Here is a 23,363-nt window from a genome sequence, read left to right on the forward strand (position 1 = left end):
TTCTGACGACTTTAGGCTGTCTTGAGTCTGTCCCTTATGAGCTTTACCTTGTCCTCGGCCTCTTGAAGCAGTTGTGGGCCGAAGATACGACTATCCCCGGTTTCTGACCAATTTAGAGGCGTACGACATCTTCTTCCATATAAGGCTTCAAAAGGTGACATTTGTAGGCTTGCAGGATAGCTGTTGTTGTACGAGAATTCGGCGTAAGGCAACCTATCCTCCCAACTGTTTCCATATGTGAGTACACAAGCCCTGAGCATGTCTTCGAGAATCTGATTTACACACTCAGTCTGTCCTCCAGTTTGAGGGTGATAGGTTGTGTTGAACACTAACCGGGTTCCTAATGCTTGTTGCAAATAATACCAAAACCTTGATGTAAATTGGGTGCGTCTATCGGATACAATAATTTTAGGTATCCCATGTAAGCATACGATGCGGGCGAGGTATAATTTGGCCAGCTTCTGAGTGGAGTAAGTTGTCTTTACCGGAATGAAGTGAGCCACCTTGGCGAGTCGATATGTGATAACCCATATAGCTTTGTGTCCGTGTCGTGAGTCGGATAGTCCGACAATAAAGTCCGTGCCTACTTTATCCCACTTCCACTCGGGTACCTTCAGAGGCTGCAGCAATCCTGCTGGCTTCTGGTGTTCTGCCTTGATTCGTTGGCATGAACCACAACGGGCAATGAAAGAAGCAATATCCCTTTTCATACCGTGCCACCAATATTTTGCATGTAGATCCTTGAACATTGTTGTACCTCCAGGATGGATTGAGTATGGCGCATCGTGAGCTTCTTCCAAAATTTGAACTTTGAGGTCCTCTTGGTTAGGTACGCATAGTCGGTCTCCGTACCATAATATTCCCTGTTCATCAATAATAAATTCTGGTGCCTTACCAAGGTCCACCTTTCTCTTTATGCCTTCAATGCTGGTGTGCTCCTTCTGAGCCTTCTTGATATTCTCATCCAGAGTGGGTTGTACTTCTAGTTGTGCCACAGTGCCTCTTGGGACGAGAAGCAGGTTCACCAGAGCGAACTCTCTGGCAATTTCGGGTCTTAGCTTTGGTACCTGGTTTATGTCTGAGGTGGGGTTCCTGCTAAGAGCATCGGCTACCACGTTAGCCTTACCAGGATGGTAATGAATACCCACGTCGTAATCCTTGATTAATTCCACCAATGGCATTGTCGTAGGTTGAGATCAGGCTATGTGAAAATATACTTGAGACTCTTCTGATCTATATATATCTCATAGCGACTTCCAACTAGGAAGTGCCTCCATTCCTTGAGAGTGTGTATCACTGCGGCCAATTCCAAATCATGAGTGGGGTAATTTTCTTCGCGTCACCGTAATTGTCTTGAGGCGTAAGGCACGACTTTCCCTTCCTGCATAAGTACGCATCCGAGGCCTTTCCTTGAGGCGTCACAATATACCTCAAGATCTTTGTTTAAGTCTGGAACAATTAGTACTGGTGTCATGGTCTTGAGTTCTTGGAAGCTATTCTCACAGGCTTGAGTCCATTCAAACTTGAGTTCTTTTTGAGTAGCTGGGTCATGGATTTGGCGATAGTGGAAAAACTTTCAATTAATCTTCGGTAATATCCTGCCATTCCGAGAAAAATACGTATATCTCTCACGCTAGTTGGTTGCGGCCATTCACTTACAACCTTGACCTTCTCAGGATCCACGACTATGCCTTCTTGGGTCATTACGTGTCCCAAAAATCCGACTTGTTTCAGCCAAAACTCACATTTGCTGAAATTGGCATACAACTGGTGCTTACGCAGTTCTCCCAACACAATCCTTAGGTGTTCTGCATGTACTTAGGGGTTCTTGGAGTAGACAAGTATGTCGATGATGAAGACTACGACAAACTTATCCATGTACTTCATGAATACCTTATTGATTAAATGCACGAAGTAAGCTGGCACATTTTTTAGTCCGAAAGGCATTGCAGTAAACTCATACAATCTGTATCGTGACGTAAATGCTATCTTCAGAATGTCTTCTGAACGTATCTTAAGTTGATGGTATGCTGACCACAAATTAATTTTTGAGAATACTTTTGCTTGTGCTAATTGGTCAAACAAATCATTTATCCTGGGTAGTGGATACTTGTTCTTGATGGTGGCCATGTTGAGGGCTTGATAATCGACACAAAGTCTTAGTGTCCCATCTCTCTTTTTGGGGATCCCCAAGGCGAAGAGCTGGGTTTGATGTATCCTTTGTCCAACAACTCTTTTATTCATTTCTTGAGTTTGATAAATTCAGTAGGTGCCATGTGGTATGGTTTCTTGTATATTGGGGTTGTACCTGGTGCAAGCTCAACAACGAATTCTATTTCTTTGTCTGGTGGCATACCTGGTAGTTCGTCATGAAATACATCCAGAAATTCATAGATAACTGGAACGTCCTTTAGTCAAATAGCTTCCATTTTATTTAGTCAAGCTTGAGTTGACTTCTTCCTTTCTAATGCTGCAACTTTTACTCTTTTACCCTGATGGTGGGTGAGTGTGACCGTTCGGTTGAAGCTGTCAATAAATCCCTTCTTGGTATTTAGCCAATCCATTCCTAGAATAACATCCAAATTGTTGCTTTCGATCACAATGAGATTTTCCCAAAACGTCAAACCTTTGATCTGAATGGTAACACCCTTGCAATATTTTTGTGTAATATGTTGTACTCCCGGGGACTTGATGGTCATCGAATTTTCCAAGGGAAGGGTTGAAAAGTTATGTTTCAAGGCAAATTTTTATGAAATGAACGAATGGGAAGCTCCAGAATAAAACAAAACCATGACAGGAATTTCGTTGACAGGAAACTTACCGAGTACTATCTCTGGTGCGTTCATAACATCTTCTTTGGCGACAAGATTTACGTGACCCTTCCTGTGATTGTTGTTGGGATTAAAGTTGTTGCGCTTTGGTGCTGAGTCATAGTTGGGAGGGTTTGTTTTAGTCGTACCATTCCCGGCCTTTGGGCACTGTCGAGCAAACTGTCCAGCCTCTTCGCAGGCAAAACATGTGACACCGGGGCGGGGAGTAAAATCCTTGTTCCTCGCATAAAAGTGGGTGTTGACTCTATTGGTTGAAGTTGGGGCATGAGGAGTTTGATTCTTTGCGTCCTCAGTCTTGTGCTTGACGTTGTGAGTTGGTGCCGAGTTGTTATGACGTCGCTTATGGATGTCATCCAGACTGCGACGTTCGTCCTCAAGCATGTTGGCCTTGTCCACAAGTGTTTTGAAGTCTGGAAAGGCGTGAACGACCAACTGGCATTTTAATGCCGGAGCGAGTCCATCCAGTAACTTCTCCATTCTCTTCTCTTCTGTCTTATGGTCTTCACTCGCATAACGAGATAATTGCTTATACTGGTCCAAGTATTCCATTACAGTGGAACTCCTTTGTTTGAGGTGTTCAAATTCCCTCTTCCTGATTTTCTTGACGCTGTTTGGATGTGCGCCCCACGGAAACTCTACTTGACTTCGGCCCACGTGATGTTGTTCTCGTCAGGGTGTACGCGGAGGATATTTTCCCACCACGAGGCTGCGGCTCTAGTCAGATAGTGAGGTGCGTAGAGTACCTTCTCATGGTCGGGACATTGCGTAATACTAAGCTTCCTTCCAATGTCATGTAGCCAATCGTCTGCTTCCATAGGTTTGTCGGTGTGCGAAAAAGTTGGCAGACGAGTATTGTGTAATTGGGCCAACGTGGAGTGTTGTGGGTGTGGCCCATGCTGACTTCACATATTCATTAGCTGGTTCATCATCTCGTGGTGCTGTTGCTGGCTCTGCTCATAAAGACGATAGACTTTCAAAAATGCTGGGTCATTCTCGTGTTGGCTTGGTTGTCGTTGGTTGAAGTCATTTCCTGTCTCAGCAGACTGATTTTCTCCCTGCATTCTTGGCATGGAGCGTGTCCAGGGACGGCTCATTTTCTCAAAGCTGGGTTAATGCCGTAAAAACCAAATGAGAAATCCAAGTTCAGGGAACATAAAAATAAAATTCTATCCAAGGAAACACCGCGAAAATCTTTTTCATTAAATAACCATCGCATTTGGAGAAAGACTGCGGTACATCTTTCCTCGCGCATAATTATACATATCACTCAGGTCATACTCTCGTATGCCTGACATGTTATTTAAACTAGTGCATTTCTCCTGGTCCTACGTGACGCAACACGACTACTGTCTTGGTTTTTTCACGGCAGATGTCCTTGTGGAAGGACTTAGTGGTGAAGCCATCGCAACTATGTGGCGACTCAAAGGGGTTGATCGATAACGGGAGACGAGTTTACCCAGGTTCGGCCCCTCAGGTTGAGGTAAAATCCTACGTCCTACCAGCCCTAGAGACTCGCCTGACCTAGCTCTCGATTGATGTTAACTTAGTCCTACCAGCCCTAGAGACTCGCCTTCATATACAGGTCGAGGCTCTAGGTTTTACAAGAGTCTGGGTCGCACTATGATTCGTGACTCGGTGTGTTTCTAACTCGCGTTGCCCCTCAAGCAAGGAAACTCCCGGCAACCCTTCTCCTGCATGGGCCATGAGTCGCCCTCTTCTTGTTTTGGGCCACAACCGGCTCTTGTTGTAAACGCCTTGTGCCTTCTACTTCCTAACTTAGGGCCCGTTGAGTATGAAATGTTGAGCCTCCATCGTCTTGACCCGGACACCTAGGGTGGGTCTCACGGCGGGATAATATCCCCAACATTAGGCCCCAGATTTGCTTGAACTTGTTCGCGTAAATAAACCTCTCACATTCTTGGCGGTCAAAACACAATCTCAGCTTGTCTTCAACGGAGACACTTCCGGCTTATAAACTTCTCCTGATTTTCCACTTTGGCAGTTAATGACGTCAGCTATTTCGAAATTTTAGGAATCTTCATGACGTCATCCCAACGGCTCCTTTGGCCTATCTGTCTAGCCCGACAATCAAGGCACCATCAATTCCAAGATTTCCGGCATTTCCTAGATTCCCGCCTGCTGTTTCCATTTCCCCCTCTACCTTTAAATACCGAGAGGGGGATCCCCTTTTACTTTTACCCTAGCCTCTCCTCGTCTTCTACCTCGAGCCTTCAGCCTGCGACGCGCCGCTGCTGTACCTCCCACCGACGAGCATTCCGGTATGAGGGTTTCGTCGTCGTACATATTCGGCTTTGAGTCACGACTTCCTTCCACCTCCATCGATGCCATCAGGTAAGGTTTTACTTCCCGCAATAGATATGCTTTAGGCTACCTTCCCTAGATCACCGAATTTCTTAGGGTTCGTCCCGCCAACATTAATGGCACAGATTTGTCCGACCTTCTTAGCAACAACATCCTCCATCGATAGGCTGCGGGATGGAGATAAATCTAAACTCGCGTAAACTTCATAGGTATTTTTGCACGAACCTCGGGTACATTAGCTGTGTTGCCCCCATATTTCAATGCTGTGTAGAGCCATTAAATTTTATTTTTTCATACCGTTGATAGATCCATCTTTCTATAAGTTTCAGTAGAAAACAATTTATCCAACACTTTGCAGAATCCACTATCGCAGTTCCCTTGTGAATCAGTGATATTCTCTCACAAGCCGGTTTAGACATTTTGTAACCCACCAACTTCGTGAACCACCTTGTATTTGGGCGACTTACGGATCATGGACTTCTTTATTGCCTATTTCTTGAACGCCTCATTTCTCTCCTTCCTGAATCACACTTATGTAGCTCGCTCCTTCCTGAATCTGTGAGTCATGTGGAGATCGTCAAAATGCGACTTGTTACCCTCTGAAATTAGTGATGCCGCCTTACAACGATTTGTGTCGGTGGGGACCTTGTCTCACAAAGAGATAATTGGATGGAGAGCCGCTCGTGTAGAAGTGCGACCTCAACCTGCCGAAGGAGAGGTCGTGGTTTTCGCTGATCATTTAGAACGAGGCTTTTCTCCTCCTGGCTCAAAATTCTTTTGGGATGCTCTCAACTTTTAAAACCTTCACCCCAAGATCTAGGTCCCAATTCAGTTAGTAACCTATGTCAGTTTCAAGACTTTTGTGTGGCATACCTTGGGATAGAACCTATCATTCCCTTGTTTAGAGAGTTCTTCTACTTAAACTGCCAGACAGAATGGGCCGACGGCCCCAGCTTCGAACTTGGTGGAGTCACAATCCAGAGGCGGCATGAGATCGGGTTTCCTGCTGCCACCCTACCCACTCACCCCAAAGGCTAGGGAAAAACCTGGTGTTATTGCAAAAATACCGTGCTAGCTCAAGAAAGTCCTCTGCCGGGTTCCAGAGAAGAGCGTCTTCTGATGGATTTCCAGCTCCCCGGCGCACTGACTCTAGAGGAACAAGTTGCCCACACCTTCGTTTGGGCAAAACTGAGAGCTCTGAATGCCAATGGCTTGACCGGGGTTGACTTAATCCGATGCTGGGTGGAATGGCGTATTTTTTGGGGATCGTAGTAATTTCAAAAAAAATCCTACGTCATGCAAGGATCTATCTATGGAGAAACCAACAACGAGAGAGGTTGTAGAGCATCTTCATACCTTTTAAGATCGCTAAGCGGAAGCGTTGCTAGAAGGGGGTTGATGGAGTCGTACTCGCAGCGATTCAGGTCGCGGTGGATTCCGATCTATGCACCAAACATTGGCGCCTCCGTGTTCAACACACGTGCAGCCCGTTGACGTCTCCAACGCCTTGATCCAGCAAGGACGGAGGAGAGGTTGAGGGAGAGCTCCGGCAGCACGATGGCGTGGTGACGGTGGAGCTACGTGGTACTCCGGCAGGGCTTCGCTAAGCACTACGGAGGACGAGGAGGAGGAGTATGGCTGCGCCATGGAGAGATCAATTGCGTGTCTCCAAAAGGCCAAAACCCTCCACTATATATAGGAGGAGAGGGAGGAGGTGCCCACCCTTAGGCTTTCCCACCCTAAGGGGTGTGGCAAACCCATCTAAGGCAAGGGGCGGCGACCAAGGGGTGGAGGCGCCCTAGGCTGGGCCTTTGGGCCCAAGGGTACCCTCCCACGCCTAGGGTTTGCCCTCCCCCACCCTTGTGCGCCTTGGGCTGAGAAAGGGAGGCGCACCAGCCCACTTTGGGCTGATTCACTTCCACCTTTTTTCCCATGCAACCTTTTGGGGCTGGTGGCCCTTGCCGGTGGACCCCCGGAACCCTTCCGGTGGTCCCTGTACATTGTCGGTGAGGCCCGAAACACTTTCGGCGTCCAAATCCTCACTTCATATATATGAATCTTTACCTCTGGAGCATTCCGGAGCTCCTCGTGATGTCCGGGATCTCATTCGGGACTCCAAACAACTTCGGTAACCACGTACACTATTTTCCTATAACCCTAGCATCATTGAACCTTAAGGGTGTAGACCCTACAAGTTCGGGAGACATGCAGACATGACCGAGATATCTCTCTGGCCAATAATCAACAGCGGGGGTCTGGATATCCATGTTGGTTCCCACATGTTCAACGATGATCTCATCGGGTGAACCAGGATGTCAAGGATTCAATCAACCCCATATGCAATTCCCTTTGTCTACCGGTATGATACTTGCCCGAGATTCGATCGTCACTATTCCCATACCTTGTTCAATCTCGTTACCCGCAAGTTTCTTTACTCGTTCCATAACACATCATCCCGTGGCTAACTCTTTAGTCACACTGAGCTCAATATGATGATGGATTACCGAGTGGGCCTAGAGATACCTCTTCGTCACACGGAGTGACAAATCCCGGTCTTGATTCGTACAACCCAACAGACAATTTCGGAGATACCTGTAGTGCACCTTTATAATCACCCAGTTACGTTGTGACATTTGATACACCCAAAGCACTCCTATGGTATCCGGGAGTTGCACAATCTCATGGTCTAAGGAAATGATACTTGACATTAGAAAAGCTTTAGCAGACGAACAACATGATCTAGTGCTATGCTTAGGATTGGGTCTTGTCCATCACATCATTCCCCAATGATGTGATCCCGTTATCAATGACATCTAATTTCCATGATCAGGAAACCATGATCATCTATTGATCAACGAGCTAGCCAACTAGAGGCTCACTAGGGACACATTGTGATATATATATTCATACATGTATTACGGTTTCCGGTTAATACAATTATAGCATGAATAATAGACAATTATCACAACTAGGAAATATAATAAGAACCAATTTATTATTGCCTCTAGGGCATATTTCCAACAGTCTCCCACTTGCACTAGAGTCAATAATCTAGTTACATTGAGATGAATCGAACACCCATAGAGTTCTGGTGCTGATCATGTTTTGCTCGTGGAAGAGGTTTAGTCAACGAGTCTGCGACATTCAGATCCGTGTGTACTTCACAAATATGTATATCTCCATCTTGGATGTATCCACGTATGGAGTTGAAGCGGCGCTTGATGTGCTTGGTCTTCTTGTGAAACCTGGGCTCCTTTGCAATGGCAATAGCTCTAGTGTTGTCACAGAACAAATTCATCGGTCCCGACGCACTTGGAATCACTCCTAGGTTGGTAATGAACTCCTTCATCCGGACTCCTTCTCGTGCTGCTTCCGAAGCAGCTATGTACTCCACTTCACATGTAGATGCCGCCACAACTCTTTGATTGCAACTTCACCAGCTAACTGCCCCATTATTCAAAATGTACACGTATCCGGTTTGTGACTTGGAGTCATCCGGATCTGTGTCGAAGCTAGCATCGACGTAACCCTTTAGGACGAGATCTTCCGCACCTCCATAACCGAGAAACATATCTTTAGTCCTTTTCAGGTACTTAATGATGTTCTTGACCACTGTCCAGTGATCCACTCCTGGATCACTCTGGTACCTCCCTACCAAACTTATGGCAAGGTTCACATCAGGTCTGGTTCACAGCATGGCATGTATGATAGAGCCTATGGCTGAAGCATATGGGACTGTACTCATATTTTCTCTATCTTTCGTCGTGGTCGTTCGTTGAGTCGCACTCAACCTCACACCTTGTAATACAGGCAAGAACCCCTTCTTAGCCTTCTCCATATTGAACTTCTTCAATATCTTGTCAAGGTATGTGCTTTGTGAAAGACCTATGAGGCGTCTCGATCTATCTGTATAGATCTTGATGCCTTATATGTAAGCAACTTCTCCAAGGTCCTTCATTGAAAAACTCTTATTCAAATAGGCATTTATGCTTTCCAGTTGTTCTATATCATTTCTCATCAACAATATGTCATCCACATATAATATAACAAATCCTACATAGATCCCACTCACTTTCTTGTAAATACAAGATTCTCCATAAGTCTGTATAAACCAAAACGCTTTGATCACCTCATCAAAGCGAATTTTCCAACTCGGACATGCTTGCACCAGCCCATAGATGGAGCACTGGAGCTTGCATACCTTGTTAGCATTGCTAGGATCGACAAAACCTTCTGGCCGCATTCTATCTCGGGCCCGCCGTCGCTTCTTAATAGTTTGAAGGTTCACTGTTGTCGAACAACATGATTTCCATGACAGGGTTGTCGTACCACTCTCGTGCGGAATGTACCCTTGTCGACCTTCGAGGTTCAATAGCAACTTGATCCGAAGTGTGACAGCCCGAGACTGACGCTCCAGAAGATTCCCCCCATTATTCCGTATTTGTCCTGTGGCTATTTTATTTTGTTGGTTGCATCATCATTTAGTTTGCATCATCGCATCATGCATGATCTCCATCTTCTCTAGTGTGATTGCTTCCCGTGTTGTGTTCATTTGTTTTTCCCTCTTCTCCTAGCCACTCCTTGATCCTCTCTGATTTCCCTTTGCCTTCATTTATTTGAGCTGCAGATGTAGATTCTTAAATATATGTTTCTGTTGAGCCCATAAATTATATCTATAGTATAGGGTCACCATCAAAAATCTCAGTCCAATTGGGGTTGGTTTGGTTATGGATTGAATTTAGGCAGGTTTGATTTAATTCAAAACTTGTCCGATTGTATATTTGGTAAAAATCCCCAAACCAATTTTGTTAAATCCTCCATATTTTTCTGGCTCCGGGAAAATATATCTCTTGTTGGAATTCCAACTATATGCTTTGTTTTATTTCTTTGGTAGTTGCTGTAAAAGAAATAAAATAAAATAAAAGGTAAAGAGAGAGGGGTGGCCCAACGTGTGGCCAGGTTGGGCCAAGGCCCAGCAACCCCCAACCCTAGCGACAGGGTCGCTCCTCGTTCCCAATCCCCCTACTGCTCGCAGCGCCGTCTCGTTCCCCCATCGCCCCTGCGATCCCCTTCTCTCCCTCCCGATTCCCCTCTTCCCCCCACAGAGCCCCCCCTCGCGCAGCCTTCTCCCATCAGCGTCGTCTGCAGGCCGCGTACCCTTCGAGCCTTCGCCGCCGTCGTGCCCGCCCCTCTTGGCCGTCGCCGCCGGCTGCCTCGCCCCTCGGTGTCGCCTCCATGGCCTCGGCCTCGCTCCCGCGCCGCGCCGCCTCAAGTCGCCCTGGCCCTGCGCGCCACCGCTCGTCTCCCCGCCGCTTGCCCTCGTCCTAGCCGTCTCCTGAGCTTGTGCGTGCCTCCCGAGTCCCTCCGCGGCACCGCCCCGTCGTGCTCGCTCCTTCCGCTGCCCTGTGCCACAGCGCCGACAGAGCCTCATGCATGCTGCGCTGTTGCTAGTACTGCTGCTTGCCTGCTGTCACGCCCAAGATGCGACCCTATCCTCAATTTGGCACGCAGGCCTCGTCAGGGATAGAAGCACATCTCGTCGTGTCGCAAGAATGGATATCGTTACATATACATGTACTGAAAAGATGAGATATATATAGAATTGGCTTACACTCGCCACACGCTTCATCAGAGTCACAACAGTACAATACATATTCATCAAGAATAAGAGCAGGGTCCGACTACGGACGAAACAAACGACAAAAAAAGAACGACGTCCATCCTTGCTATCCCAGGCTGTCGGCCTGGAACCCATCCTAGATCGATGAAGAAGAAGAAGAAGCAACTCCAAATGAACAATCAACGCGCTCGCGTCAAGTAACCTTTACCTGTACCTGCAACTGGTGTTATAGTAATCTGTGAGCCACAGGGGACTCAGCAATCTCATTTCCGAAGGTATCAAGACTAGCAAAGCTTAATGGGTGAGGCATGGTTAAATGGTGAGGTTGCAGCAGCGGCTAAGCATATATTTATTGGATAACTTACGAGTACAAGAAATAAGAGGGGGAAGATCTACGCATAATGGATGTGACTACTTATGATCAAGTGAATGATCCTGAACACCTACGTACGTCAGACATAACCCCACCGTGTCCTCGATCGGAGAAGGAACTCACGAAAGAGACAGTCACGGTTACGCACACATTTGGCATGTTTTAATTAAGTTACTTCAAGTTATCTAGAACCAGTGTTAAACAAAGTTTCAACGTTGCCACATAATCGCGGGCACGGCTTTACAAAAGACTTAACCCTGCAGGGGTGCTCCAACTAGTCCATCACAAATTACCACAAGCCGCATAGAAATCCTCAATCACGAAGCTCGCGATCTCGTCGGATTCCCTAGTGGAAAACCTCAACTCTGAGATTACCCAAAGCATCACCGGAATCCCGATGCACAAGATATCTCGTCAAAGGTAAAACTAATCCAGCAAGGCCGCCCGACGTGTCGACGTACCCGAAAGGAGCCGCGTATCTCGTTCTCAGGTCACAACGGATGGAACTAGCTACGAGTGCCAAACCTCGAGTTTCCTCGTGGTGGCCCCGCAGGCAGATCGTTTGGGACCAACACCATCAGCACTGGCCCCTCCTGTATTATGTAGAATTACTCCTCGGGTAGCGCTAACTCCCTATGCATTGCAGTGTTATCAAAATTATTATGTTGGGAAAATGTAAAACCAATGTTGGGCCTTGCCGGACCCAGCTTTAATCTAAAACGAATTATCAAGGGGGTCCCCATAACAACCCTGATCGTGTTAGGCGCGCTCAATTATGGAACATAACACCGGTAGCCGAAACTAAGGGGGCAAAGGTGGAACAAAACACCAGGCTAGAAAGGCCGAGCCTACCACCTTTTACCAAGTATATAGGTGCATTAAATTAAATAGCATTTAATATGGTGATATAACAAGGAACCCATGTTAGCACATGGAAGCATCTGCACCTGCAACTAGCAACGCTAACAACAGGGTTAAGCAAGCAGTAACATAGCCAATCAGTGGTTTTGCTAGGTTGAACAGGTTGAAGGTTTCATGGCATTGTTGAGAGGCTGATATTTAACATGTGGTAGGCAACAAGACATAATCGAAAGAAGCGATAAAACTAGCATGGCAATGATAGTAATGGTATCTGGGGAAATAGTCATCTTGCGTGAGATCCCGCTTGGAAGAAGAAAGCCACCGTAAAGCAGACGAACCGACGTAGTCGAATAGGTCCTCACTTTCCGACACGCTTGCGGAACTCTATCGAGACGGAGGAAACCGGAAACAAGCATCAACACAGATATTCACCACGGCAAAAGCACAACATGATGCACAACCTAGTATGATGGATGAACAGTTCAAACATGCAAGGCATGGCATGATAATTCACACAATCAAACACTACACATTAAGTGAAGTTCAATATGCAACGAGTTGCATACTGACGAAACTCCACGTTTAATTATTTAGTTCTATCCCGATTAGATACACGACATTATTAAATCATTGTTAACATGGAAAGGGGTGAAGCGTAATTAAACTACCTATCTAGGCATTTTAAATGAGGTCGGAAATGACTTATAGCACCTCCGAGACGACCTCGTATGTTAATTTAAAATTCTGTCCAGATCTGAACTAACATATTTAATTAGTTGTTAAACAGCAAAACAAATAGGTTCACTTGATTCTACGCGTCATTTCACGCAATTTACACATAGAGATCATCTCCAACGGAGCTACGGTTCAAAAGATACGAACACCGCAAGATATGATGGCATGAATGCAATATGTGTGCAATGAAGGCACGACAACTTCAAAACATACAACCAAAAAGATAAAATGAAACTACACGAGATTCTAAGCAAGTTTCATGTAGGACACAATCAAATCGGAGCTACGGATCAAAAACTACGAGCAAAACAAGATATCACTACAATCTGCCAAAATCAGCCACATATCATTCTCTACACCCCACAACTACGAGCTACACAACTCCAATTTAATCAACCAAGACATGACACGAAAGAGGGAAAGAATCAATACAACAAACAACTAACAACAACTAGCAAGGCATCATGGAACACTACGAAAAGAAGTCACAAAATGGCAACTCACACACTATTTCAGACTTAGTGAAATTACACTTCATGAAAGTGCAGTTTTCGGTCTGAAGCCATATTGACAGCAGCAAAACCTATAGCTACAGGATTCCAAATGGCATGAAAATTCACAGCATGCTAGAGAAACACAAGGGATACAACTAACTCCATTGCACCAACCTCAAAAGAGCTACATATCACAAGATACAAGCCAGACAAGACAGCAACAAAATATAACAGAATCCAGACTTTGAAATATTTCAGCACCTCCAAATCAGCACTATTTCTAGCAACTTGAGAGCAAGCAAACCACACCTAAACATGCATTTCTATTGCAACCGAAAATACCAGGGGCTAGTCTAAACACCCAAGAACAACTCCCTAGTTGACAACTCCTTCAAACGAAGCATGGAATAAATCCTACGAATTAAACAAAAGCGCAACATGGCCAAATATAGCGCGAACTAATTTTCTCAAAAGCTAAAACTAATTGCACAGAAAAATCCCATGGATTTTTCTACCCCGGAAACATATAAAATATGTGGGGTTGCACAACAAAAATAATACCACACGTAAATGCGAGAAAATAACCTATACACGGGAAAATAAACTAGCGGCAATCCCTACACGCAAAAATACCAATGACCGCTCTAAAATACATGGAAAAATGGTTCCTAAAACATGGACATTTCTAATACGGCATACGAGCAATCCGGTCTTGCGCGAAAAATAAATACGGCGTCTATCCTATCTAGACAGCACGCTAACCTATGCATACGACACGTCAAACAACGTCAAATAAATATGCAAGTTTTATAAACGGATTCTACGCGCAAAACTACATGAAAAACCTATCTAATACATCGCGATCCGACTAACGGTTAAAAAGATACGGACGTTTTAAAATAGTTATTTTCTAGAATTTATTAATTCCAAAAAAATACCTAAATTAATTAAAGGGTCTAACAAGGTGGCGCAATAACTAGAAAACGCCCTAGGCGTAAAATAGAGATGCTGGGGGGGGGCTGGTCACCTTGGGCCGGCCCAGCCGGGGAAGGAGTCCTGGGCGCTGGCCACGTGGGGGCGCATGGTGCTGGGCCACGTGGGGAGGCCGAGCTGGTGCGCCGCTGGGCGCCCTGGCCTGGGCCGGCTGCAGCAGCCCACGGGACCCAGCCGAGCGGTTGGTGGCGCGTCCTCTGGGCGTCGTCCTCCTCGCGAGCAGGCACCGATGGCGGCACAGGAACATGCACCTGCTGTGGCCAAGGGGAGGCCAGATCCCGGCGGCGGGGCAAGGGGAAGGCCGGATCCCGGCGGGGCAGGGCTTATCCAGATTTCGGGGATCCGTTCCCGGCGAGAGGGACAGCAGAGCACCAGAGTTACGGGGCCAAGGCGCGGAGCCGGCCGGCGGCACATGGAGTTGTGGCAGAGGGCGCGCGCGACTCCGGCGACCTGCGAGGCGGCTGCTGCGGGGCAGCGGCTGCGGGGCGGACGAGGCTCCGGCCGGCGGGGAGCGCGCAAGGCGGCGGGGCCGACAGGGCTGCGGGGGTATGTCTCGGCCAGGGGAGGGCATGAACGAAAGCTCCGGGAGGGAGATCATTTGCGGCGGCGGCTCGGGCCCGGGCGGGCCTCCGATGGGCTCGGTGAGCCCACGGCAGCTGGGGAGAGTGAGGCTGCAGGAGAGAGAGCTAGGGTTAGGTGGGCGGCGCGGAAATCGAGGCACGAGCTAGGGTTGTTGTCTAACATTACCCGGGGGCTATTTATAGATAAATGGGGGGGGGGCTAGGTTTAGCGAAATGCCGCCCCGGTTTCAACCGCGCGGCCGGATTCGGCTAATTCCGAACGCGGGAACGGTTACGAGGCCGTGTAGAGGGGATATCCGGGGACGAGAGGGAGAACGGGCGGCGCGGCAACGAATTTTAAAACACCGACAAACGTCCGACGGTAGACCAAATACGGTGCCGCTACGGTCGACCGTTCGGGTACCAGACGAACTCCGATCGCGACGAAATTCGACATGTGGCTTAGCTGTAACTATTTACGACCGCACGCCAAGTTTCACCTCGATCAGAGAAAGTTTTGCGCACACTTTTGAAAACAAGATTTGACGATGCCGTGGGCGCGTGCGTGTGCGGTCGGGCTCAGAACGGACAACGACGCAAACCGGCAACTAACAACAGATGCAAGTTTTGAAAACTGGCGGCAACGGAGATGCCGATGCAATGTAGATGATGCGAATGATGCGATCATGATGTGACAAAAGAAAATAGTCACACGACGAAAACGGAATAGAAGGGGAATCTTCTGGAACGTCGGCATCGGGCTGTCACAACTCTCCTACACTACAAGAGGATCTCGCCCCGAGATCCAAGAATGAAAGGGGGAAGAGGATGAGAAAGAACAAGAGGTAAAAACTTGGTCGCTTCTTTGACAAACGAGTGAAACCAACGATCCTTGAAGGTTGCAAGGCGATGAGGAATGAAATGAGAAAGAAGCAAGAATTCACGAAAAAATTTGGCAGCACTTCGGTAGGAAAATGGGACAAAAAATTCGAAAGGTAGAAGAAATAGACAATATCCATAACAAACAACTAAATAGAGCAAGGGAACACCATGATCTTGATAGAACAACATGATTGACCCAAAAGAGCAATATCACAAGGCTTCCAGAAGAAGAGAATATGAACTAGCTCATACGGAAGAAGAGAATGAAGAAAGAATGACAACTACTATCTCAAATGAACTTGGCAAGCATCCTTGCAAGAAGAATTGGACGGAGTTGTTGGGCAAACAAGAACGAAAAGAAGAAGATAGAAGTGGGCTTATGGAAATCTTTTCAAACTAACGAAGTGACTACCAGCCACTAACAGAACAAAGATTGTTTGGGAGAAACAAGATATGAACAATTCTTACACCAAGAGGATACATTGAGAACTTGGATTAATGACAAGCACCATGATAGCGGCAATCCATCGGAAGCTTAGGTGAAATCCAAACCAAGATAGCTCAATGAAGAAATCATGGGTTGAAATATCTCATGATCATAGAATTGGTGGGTTTAAATATCTCATTCTTGAAAGGAATAAATCTTCGAGGCTCCAACACTAACAAGAAGGCTATAATACCACCTCAAAGGATGAAGGAAGAACAATGCACTAGAGATGCAAGAGAAAGAATACTTGAGGTTCTCCAACAAGAATCTTGAAGAACACTTGAGAAAGAATTGATATCTTGAGCCGCTCTGAAAGAAGAATTGATATCACTATGAACAAGAATAAGAATTATGTCATGCTTATCCTTCATCAAGTTTAATTGATGACAAGCAGCGGATTTAGCATACCACTTATTCTTCTTGAAATGATCTAAAGAGAGAGACAAGCATCACTTGAGGCATGATTGGAGGACGCACCGACAAGAATTCACAAATAAATGGGAACACCACGAATTAATGGAGATACATGAGAGTGAAGAGATCATGAGCCACCTGAGAGAAAACTTGAACAAGGCACCGGACATCCGAGAGACGAACAAGAGACAACAATGGAGAAGAATTGAGGATGAAAGCTGAAAGCTGAGAACGAAGAATCTTCTAACATGATGGCCTTCCGAGGATCGAGAATAAAAACAACTCAGAAATGCACCGGATAGCCAGAAAGGGAATACTCATGATTTAAACAAATAAGATGACGACACCAAGCTGAAATGATGAATCTCCAAGAGAATGGACCAAGATCCGAGAGAAACACTCCTTCGGTCTTGAAAGAAGATAATGATGAGAAGAACACCACCAAGAATTAATGAGACACTCCGGAATAAAGAAGAATGAAATGTTCAGCCGATATGAGAATTAATTCGAATAGAACTTGAAGAAGTAATATGACTGATGGAAATCATACTTACATCATAGTTGAAATAATTAGAGAACTCCGGGAAAAGATTAAAAGAGCCAGGAAAGATCCTGGGAAAACATGTGGATTATGGGCCCACTCAAAAAAACCACCGTTGAAAAGATTGCTTAGAAGAGAGATATTGCACCGGTATGAAGAGAACTAGATGAGGTTACCACCTCGAAATAATTGAAAGAATTGAAAACAAGAAACTAGTGGGCTGTCTTCAACACTCCAGAAAGAAAAGCAAGATAGGCTGATAAGAATTTGCAACACAGGAAAGAATTACAAGGATAAAAATGATATGACGACATGGATAACTGCATTGAATTCACCTGAAAATACCACAAGAATGAATAAAGATGAACACGAAGCTCCTGAGAATCTTAACAATGAGTCAGCGGAAAAGATAGAAAAGAACAGACAGCGGAAGAACAATGAAAAGAAAACTCTTGGACAAAAATTGAATCACTGAAGAAAAGGGTGGGAGGGCGGGGAAAAACAAAGACGACTTGAGACAAATGAGATAACTCCAGAAAGAATTGAGAGAATGATCTGCAAAATTAGAGAGGATTGAATTGAAGAGAAGCACACCGGTTGAATGGAATTGATATGATGACTCTGGTTGAAAGGAATTGATAAGACAATTGATAGAGCAAAAGAATTAATACTGTCATAAAAATATGAGAACACTACTTAGAAAAGATCTAAAATCATCACTTGACATCGAAGCAACACGAATTACCATATTCAACAAAACAAAGGATGCGGCTTACAATTAGCCAGAAGAAACTCATGAGAAGGATTTATTCCGATATTTTCATGGACATGAATCCACTAGATGTCGAACCCCAACCTAGCATCATGCATTTGTCGGAAGATTGTCATATAAGCAACTACTTGAATTCCCACCTATGAATTCCCGAAATATCTGGTCATGCAATCTGGTACACGGATACAAGGAGTAATATCACACAACTCCTATACTAACCCGTCACTTGTATCTCATCCGTCAACACACGACCAGAATCTCGGACCTTCATCCACTACAGACCCTCGTGATCACAACAATACAAAGTATGGCAGTACTCCCGAACAATCTGCACCAGTACTGGGGACATCGGGGTTATCTCGCCACTACCAGTATTGAAGCAATTTCGAACATCCTTCGTTCTGAGATACTAAGAAATCTGAATGATAACGATGTGCTCGATAATCCCTTGGAGCTCAACTCCCCTGAAACTCAAAGCAACTAGGAGGCACCAAGACAGAACTCCGTCACATCGGCATCATATAGATTCCAAAAATATCTGCGTGATCCTAAAAAAAATTTGAGTGAGAACAGGAGTAGAATAAATTATTACGTCAAGATTCCTCACCACAGCATAGAAGAGGAGAAAAAAGAATCCTACTCCCCGATATATAACTAAGACTCAAATAGTTTTTCACTAGACTCGACTCGGCCAAGTTCGATCAATCAAGGGGGCTCCTAGGTCGGTACTGCTTTGATACCAACTTGTCACGCCCAAGATGCGACCCTATCCTCAATTTGGCACGAAGGCCTCGTCAGGGATAGAAGCGCATCTCGTCGTGTCGCAAGAATGGATAACGTTACGTATACATGTACTCAAAAGATGAGATATATATAGAATTGGCTTACACTCGCCACACGCTACATCAGAGTCACAGCAGTACAGTACATATTCATCAACAGTAAGAGCAGGGTCCGACTACGGACGAAACAAATGACAAAAAAAGAACGATGTCCATCCTTGCTATCCCAGGCTGTCGGCCTGGAACCCATCCTAGATCGATGAAGAAGAAAAAGAAGAAGCAACTCCAAATGAACAATCAACGCGCTCCCGTCAAGTAACCTTTACCTGTACCAGCAACTGGTGTTATAGTAATCTATGAGCCATAGGGGACTCGGCAATCTTATTTCCAAAGGTATCAAGACTAGCAAAGCTTAATGGGTGAGACATGGTTAAGTGGTGAGCTTGCAGCAGCGGCTAAGCATATATTTAGTGGCTAACTTACGAGTACAAGAAATAAGAGGGGGAAGATCTACGCATAACAGACGTGACTACTGATGATCAAACGAATGATCCTGAACACCTACGTACGTCAGACATAATCCCACCGTGTCCTTGATCGGAGAAGGAACTCACGAAAGAGACAGTCATGGTTACGCACACAGTTGGCATGTTTTAATTAAGTTACTTCAAGTTATATAGAACCAGTGTTAAACAAAGTTTCCATGTTGCCACATAACCACGGGCACGGCTTTCCGAAAGATTTAACCCTGCAGGGGTGCTCCAACTAGTCCATCACAAATTACCACAGGCCGCATAGAAATCCTCAATCACGAAGCTCGTGATCTCATCGGATTCCCTAGTGGAAAACCTCAACTCTGAGATTACCCAAAGCGTCACCGGAATCCCGATGCACAAGATATTTCGTCAAAGGAAAAACTAATCCAGCAAGGCCGCCCGACGTGTCGACGTACCCGATAGGAGCCGCGTATCTCGTTCTCAGGTCACGATGGATGGAACTAGCTACGGCTGCCAAACCTCGAGTTTCCTTGCGATGTCCCCGCAGGAAGACCGTTTGGGACCAACACCATCAGGACTGGCCCCTCCTATATTATGTAGAATTACTCCTGGGTAGCGCTAACTCCCTATGCATTTCAGTGTTATCAAAATTATTATGTTGGGCAAATGTAAAACCAATGTTGGGCCTTGCCGGACCCAGCTTTAATCTAAAACGAATTATCAAGGGGGTCCCCATAACAACCCCGATCGTGTTAGGAGCGCTCAATTATGGAACATAACACCAGTAGCCGAAACTAAGGGGGCAAAGGTGGAACAAAACACCGGGCTAGAAAGGCCGATCCTTCCACCTTTTACCAAGTATATAGGTGCATTAAATTAAATAGCATTTAATATGGTGATATAACAAGGAACCCATGTTATCACGTGGAAGCATCTGCACCTGCAACTAGCAACGCTAACAACAGGGTTAAGCAAGCGGTAACATAGCGAATCAGTGGTTTGCTAGGTTGAACAGGTTGAAGGTTTCATGGCATTGTTAAGAGGCTGATATTTAACATGTGGTAGGCAACGAGACATAATCGATAGAAGCGATAAAACTAGCATGGCAATGATAGTAATGGTATCTGGGGAATTGGTCATCTTGCCTGAGATCCCGCTTGGAAGAAGAAAGCCTCCGTGAAGCTGACGAACCGACGTAGTCGAACGGGTCCTCACTTTTCGACACGCTCGCGGAACTGTATCGAGACGAAAGAAACCGGAAACAAGCATGAACACAGATATTCACCACGGCAAATGCACAACATGATGCACAACCTAGTATGATGCATGAACAGTTCAAACATGCAAGGCATGGCATGACAATTCACACAATCAAACACTACACATTAAGTGAAGTTCAATATGCAACGAGTTGCATATTGACGAAACTCCACGTTTAATTATTTAGTTCTATCCTGATTAGATACACGACATTATTAAATCGTTGTTAACATGGTAAGGGGTGAAGCATAATTAAACTACCTATCTAGGCATTTTAAATGAGGTCGGAAATGACTTATAGCACCTCCAAGACGACCTCGTATGTTAATTTACAATTCTGTCCAGATCTGAGCTAACACATTGAATTAGTTATTAAACAGCAAAAAAAATAGGTTCACGTGATTCTACGCGTCATTTCAAGCAATCTACACATAGAGATCATATCCAACGGAGCTACGGTTCAAAAGATACGGACACCGCAACATATGATGGCATGAATGCAATATGTGTGCAACGACGGCACGAGCACTTCAAAACATACAACCAACAAGAGAAAATGAAACTACACGAGATTCTAAGAAAGTTTCATGTAGGACACGATCAAATGGGAGCTGCGGATCAAAAACTACGCGCAAAACAAGATATCACTACAATCTGCCAAAATCAGCCACATAACATTTTGTACACCCCACAACTACGAGCTACACAACTCCAATTTAATCAACCAAGACATGACATGAAAGAGGGCAAGAATCACTACAACAAACAACTAACAACAACTAGCAAGGCATCATGGAACACTAGGAAAATAAGTCACAAAATGGCATCTCACACACTATTTCAGACTTAGTGAAAATTACACTTCATGAAAGTGCAGTTTTCGGTCTGAAGCCATATTGACAGCATCAAAACCTATAGCTACAGGACTCCAAATGGCATGAAAATTCACAGCATGCTAGAGAAACACAAGGGCTACAACTAACTCCATTGCACCAACCTGAAAAGTGCTACAGATCACAAGATACAAGCAAGACAAGACAACAACAAAATATAACAGATTCCAGACTTACAAATATTTCAGCACCTCCAAATCAGCACTATTTCTAGCAACTTGAGACCAAGCAAACCACACCTAAACATGCATTTCTATTGCAACCAAAAATACTAGGGGCTAGTCTAAACACCCAAGAACAACTCCCTAGTTGACAACTCCTTCAAATGAAGCACGGAATAAATCCTACGAATTAAACAAAAGGGCAACATGGCCAAATATCGTGCGAACTAATTTTGCTCAAAAGCTAAAACTAATTGCACAGAAAAATCCCATGGATTTTCCTACCCCGGAAACATACAAAATATGTGGGGTTGCACAACAGAAATAATACCACACATAAATGCGAGAAAATAACCTATACACGGGAAAATAAACTAGCAGCAATCCCTACACGCAAAAATACCAATGACCGCTCTAAAATACTTGGAAAAATGGTTCCTAAAACATGGGCATTTCTAATACGGCATACGAGTAATCCGGTCTTGCGCGAAAAATAAATACGGCGTCTATCCTATCTAGACAGCACGCTAACCTATGCATACAAAACGTCCAACAACGTCAAATATATATGCAAGTTTTATAAACGGATTCTACGCGCAAAACTACATGAAAAACCTATGTAATACATCGCGATCCGACTAACGGTTAAAAAGATACGGACATTTTAAAATAGCTATTTTCTGGAATTTATTAATTCCAAAAAATACCTAAATTAATTAATGGGTCTAACAAGGGGGCGCAATGACTAGAAAACGCCCTAGGCATAAAACAGAGATGCTAGGGGGGCTGGTCACCTTGGGCCGGCCCGGACGGGGAAGGAGTCCTGGGCGCTGGCCACGTGGGGGCGCGCGGTGCTGGGCCGCGTGGGGGGCCAAGCTGGTGGGTCGGCTGCAGAAGCCCACGGGACCCAGCCGAGCAGTTGGTGGCGCGTCCTCTAGGGGTCGTCCTCCTCGCGAGCACGCACCGATGGCGGCACAGCAACAGGCATCGGCTGCGGCCAAGGATCTGTTGGAAATATGCCCTAGAGGCAATAATAAATATAGTTATTATTATAATTCCTGTATCAAGATAAGTGTTTATTATCCATGCTATAATTGTATTGAATGAAGACTTATATACATGTGTGGATACATAGACAACACACTGTCCCTAGCAAGCCTCTAGTTGGCTAGCCAGTTGATCAAAGATAGTCAGGGTCTTCTGATTATGAACAAGGTGTTGATGCTTGATAACTGGATCACGTCATTAGGAAAATCACGTGATGGACTAGACCCAAACTAATAGACGTAGCATGTTGATCGTGTCATTTTGTTGCTACTGTTTTTTGCGTGTCAAGTATTTGTTCCTATGACCATGAGATCATATAACTCACTGACACCGGAGGAATGCGTTGTGTGTATCAAACGTCGCAACGTAACTGGGTGACTATAAAGATGCTCTACAGGTATCTCCGAAGGTGTTCGTTGAGTTAGTATGGATCGAGACTGGGATTTGTCACTCCGTGTGACTGAGAGCTATCTCGGGGCCCACTCGGTAATACAACATCACACACAAGCCTTGCAAGCAATGTGACTTAGTGTAAGTTGCGGGATCTTGTATGACGGAACGAGTAAAGAGACTTGCCGGTAAACGAGATTGAAATAGGTATGCGGATACTGACGATCGAATCTCGGGCAAGTAACATACCGAAGGACAAAGGGAATGACATACGAGATTATATGAATCCTTGGCACTGAGGTTCAAACGATAAGATCTTCGTAGAATATGTGGGATCCAATATGGGCATCCAGGTCCCACTATTGGATATTGACCGAGGAGTCACTCGGGTCATGTCTGCATAGTTCTCGAACCCGCAGGGTCTGCACACTTAAGGTTCGACGTTGTT

Source organism: Hordeum vulgare, chromosome 6H, assembly GCF_904849725.1.
Source record: "Hordeum vulgare subsp. vulgare chromosome 6H, MorexV3_pseudomolecules_assembly, whole genome shotgun sequence".
In the NCBI taxonomy this organism is placed as follows: domain Eukaryota; kingdom Viridiplantae; phylum Streptophyta; class Magnoliopsida; order Poales; family Poaceae; genus Hordeum; species Hordeum vulgare.